General features: G+C 44.4%; 1 pseudogene; it reads left to right on the forward strand.

Annotated features, from left to right (window-relative positions):
• LOC116219136 overlaps positions 1–5,000 on the forward strand; it is a 28,457-nt pseudogene that overhangs the window by 13,169 nt on the left and 10,288 nt on the right.

The following is a 5,000-nucleotide window of genomic DNA, read 5'->3' on the forward strand; positions in this document are numbered from 1 at the left end:
TCCTGTGAATATGTCATTTCCTGTATTTACTTCCTGTGAAAGCTGCCAAATGTTGCTTGGGTGAGTATTTTCATTAGTCTGCCGAATGCGGTTAAAGCGGCACAATGCAACAGATAAACACACCTGTGAATGCACTAAAAACACACCTGTGAATGCACTGTGTAGTTCTCTGGTCTGGGATTAAACCCCCTGCAAAAATATAAGAAAATCCTTCAAAGCATGACATCACCAACAATAGACAAAAGACACCAGTTAGCATGGTTAGCAGGGTAGCAAGCTTTTATCAGCAGAAGACACCAGTTAGCATGGTGGCGTGTTAGCATGTTAGCAAGCTTTAATCAGTGCCAACTTGGCTGTTGGTGGTGTTTGTAAGGTTTCTGCATAGCTTTTAGGGAGTCAGCTCACTAGTTTTAGACCAAACCTCATTACTGCTGCTTTTAGGTAAAAAGTTTAGCACTTCTTGTGAGACCTGCCCAGTACCAGTCAAGTGGATACCTCTTCATGAGACCATCTAAACAGTGGTTTTCAGACAGTGTTTTTTTTTTTCCCTGCCAAATTCTGATCAGTTTGACCTCCTCTGAGGCCTGGTAGGAGGGCTAAGGTGATACAAAAGAGCTCCCATGCGGAGACCAGGGCCACATCAGGGCCAGACCAGGGTCACATCAGGGCCAGACCAGTGCCAGAATGATGTGCAATGTGGACTGTGACACCACATTAGTGCAGATTGACTTACTTCCACTGAGGCGTGTGAGACTCTGATGCACTGAGATCGTATGATTTCCTGTGAGATTTCCTGATCCTGGTGGACGTTGCGCAAGTGAAAAAAAACAGCAGGACCAAATCAGGGCCGGATCCATGGCAGAGTAATCTGGAAACACACACACACACACACACACACACACAGACACACAGACACACACACACACACACACACACACACAGAGACACAGAGACACAGACACAGACTCTCACACACAACACACACACACACACACACACACAGAATCTCTCTCTCACACACACACACACACACACACACACACACCACACACACACACAGACTCACACACACAGACTCTCACACACAACGCACACACACACACACACACACACACACCACACACACACACACACACACACACACACCACACACACACACACACACACACACACACACACACAGACAAACACACAAACACACACACAGACTTACACACACACACGCACACAGACACACACACAGACACACACACAGACTCACACACACACACACACACACACACACACACACACACAGACACACACACACACAGACTCACACACACACACGTGTGATCCATGCAAGGGTAATCTGGACACACAAATACACACACACACAGACTCACACACACACACACACAGACACACACACACACAAGTGTGATCCATGCCAGGGTAATCTGGACACACACACACACACACACACACACACACACACACACACAGACACAGACACACACACACACATGTGTGATCCATGCCAGGGTAATCTGGACACACACACATACACACACACAGACTCTCTCACACACACACAGACACACATACACACACACACACAGACAGACACACACACACGTGCGTGATCCATGCCAGGGTAATCTAGACAGTCCATCTGCTGACTCTCTGATAGCCCAAATTGACTGACTTCTGCTGGGTCATGCGAGACTCTGCCAGATTGACATGTACGGCCAGGCAGTCATATAGTCTTAGCCAGATTCACTTCCTGTAGGCACAGGCAGTCAGATAGTCTTAGCCAGATTCACTTCCTGTAGGCACAGGCAGTCATATACTCTTAGCCAGATTCACTTCCTGTGACACTAAGCCCTCGCTACTTGACAATCAGTACAGTCCACAGTGGAGTCACTGACAGATTTTTCTCTCTTGTTTGATTGGAGTTTAGATCTTTATGTGGTGTGTCATTATTCATATATAACAAATTAATTTTCTATGAATTCTCTCTCTCTCTCTCTCTCTCTCTCTCTCTCCATCTCTCTCCATCTCTCCCTCCCTCTCTCTCGCTCTCTCTCTTTCTCTCTCTTTCTCTCTCTCACTCTCTCTCTCTCTCTGTCTGTCTCTGTCTCTCTCTCTCTGTCTCTCTCTCTGTCTCTCTCTCTCTCTTTCCCTGTCCCTCTCTTTCTCACAGGGGTATATTCTTTCAGGGCTACCGCTGCACACGGTGTAAGATGGCTGCCCATAAAGAGTGTCTGGGAAGAGTTCCTGTATGTGGACGAAATTCAGGTACAGTATATGTGGGGGGGGGGGGGGGGGGGGGGGGGGGGTGCGTGTGTTTGTGTGTGTGTGTGTATGTGTGTGTGTGTGTGTGTATTTTTGTGTGTGTGTGTGTGTTTATTTTTGTTTATGTACAGTAGGTATGCATGTATTTGTGTGTATGTGTTCATATACAATATACCATGTTTACCTTTATGAGCATGGCTTCCTCCAGTGATATATAAGTTCTGTCAACCATATTCTTCTGAGAAGAGAACAAATGAAACCATTTCAGTTGTTTAAAAATAGAACATTCTCTGTCTGCATGTGGTGTTCAAAGAACTTACAGGAAGTTGATTTCAAAACTTCACAAGCATTCAAAAAGTTACAAGCATTCAATGGCAGTTGTATTTCTTCAAAGAAGAAACAGTAACGGCTGAGTTATGTCATGTCAAACAACACCGCCTTGTCTCGCTGAAAGGGTAGAAGTCTAAAGTCTCACTTCGCATGAAGTAACCTTAGTACAATGTACTTATGAAAGCAGTACATATCACATAATCAAATATATATATATATATACAGTATATATATATATATATAAGTAAATGTTGTTCTCGTATTAATATTATATGTTGCTAAAGCTATCCCTAATCACAAGCACATCTTGCAACAACATGCATTGTGGTTTTTCGTATTCGTATCATATGCTGCTACAGCTGACCCTAATCACATCATGCATGTACTGTATCGTTCACTCTCTGTCAATTAGTCCTTATTGAATTATTTGTGTCAACCAATCCCCTTTCGGTTTGCCCCCACAGAAAACTCCGGAACCCTTAAAAAGGTGCGACCCCTTCCCCTTCCCTGACCCCGACCCCGACCCCGACCTGTGATTTGTTTTGTCTTTTCTGCAGCATATTTATTCAGAGCTCTGTACAGTTTGTAACTTTTTTTTTTACTTTCTCCACAATTTTCTTCCCAATTAGAATAAAACTCTGAAGGGGCCTAGACCAGCCAAACCAGGTAGGGCTGCACCAAAGCTATAATAAAATATATACAATACCACATATTCCTTTAATGCCAGCGCATCTAGTTCGGGTCTGACAAAACTAAATCATTTGACCATAATTATCTTTTTATACTCCTGATAGCATTGAAATAGCATTTCCCATGTAATATTATTGACTGAACATTTAACATGAATCGGTTTTTAATATGTTGCCTTACAGTCTTACACTGTGATGACATCACTGAATAGAGTGCAGTATCAGGCCTATACGTTAGAGGCCAGAGCCAGTCATCCCTAAACAATACAAGCCACCAGCTAGTGTGTGTGTGTGTATGGGATGGGAGAATGTATGTGTGTGAGAGAGTCTATGTTGTCCCTTGTGTGCATTAGTATTGGTACAAGGATAACTGCACTATTTGCAATGTTGTTATGCAGTATATTGCACTGTACTTAACTGCGTAGTCACACTGATTCAAAGGCTGCATGACTCATTTGCTATAGTCACCACTTACCGTTCATTTGTGGAGGGTGCTTTGTGATATCACCACTTGCCTGGCTGTGAGGTCACTTCCTGTCATTTGCCCCTCCCTCCCCAGGTCTGCCTAAAATGGAGGTATGTGAAGAGTACTACGGTCTGCCGCCGCCCCCTGTGGCTTTTGGCCAACCACTGCACCTCTCTCTGGGTGATGTCATCGAGCTGACACGGGCAGAGGTGGAGCTACAGTGGTGGGAGGTGTGTTGCAGGGGCAAAGGTCACACACACAGAAACACGCACATGAACACTAGTGCACACACACACACACACACACACACACACACACACACTCACAGACACGCACATGAACACTAGTGCACACTCACACACACACACACTCACAGACACGCACATGAACACTAGTGCACACACACACACACACACACACACACACTCACAGACACGCACATGAACACTAGTGCACACTCACACACACACACACTCACAGACACGCACATAAACACTAGCGCACACACACACCGACACTCACACTCACAGACACGCACATAAACACTAGTGCACACACACACACTCACATACACCAACACCCACACATACTGACAGACAGACAAACACACACACACATACACCAACACCCACACATACTGACAGACAGACAAACCCACACACACATACACCAACACCCACAACTACTGACAGACAGACAAACACACACACACATACACCGACACCCACACATACTGACAGACAGACAAACACACACACACATACACCGACACCCACACATACAGACAAACACACACAAATTAGTGCAGTGGTGGAGTTTTTAACCATTGCTGTGTGCACCTGTTAAGTATGTGTTTGTGTGTGTGTGTGTGTGTGTGTGTGTGTGTGTGTGTGTGTGTGTACATGTCTGTGAATGTGTTTCGAGAGGGAAGCTGGCGGTGTGTGTGATGTCTAGCTGGTAAGAAATAACATCAACTTCCTCACACCTAAAATAAAAGGTGGAAGTTGAGTTGGCACTTGTCAAACCAGCCTGAATAGTGTTTGCCAATGTATTTCTTTCTTAATGTATGTGTAAAATGCACAATTGTATGTGTATGTTAAGGTGCATCATTACAAGTGTGTAAGAGTATTATTGTATGTGTGTGTGTGTGTGTGTTTGTATGTGTTTATGTGTTTTTGTGTGCATATTATGTTTGTATTATTGTGTGTGTTTGTCTGTATATGCTGTGTATATTACTG

Source organism: Clupea harengus, chromosome 24 (genome assembly GCF_900700415.2).
Source record: "Clupea harengus chromosome 24, Ch_v2.0.2, whole genome shotgun sequence".
NCBI classification, from domain to species: domain Eukaryota; kingdom Metazoa; phylum Chordata; class Actinopteri; order Clupeiformes; family Clupeidae; genus Clupea; species Clupea harengus.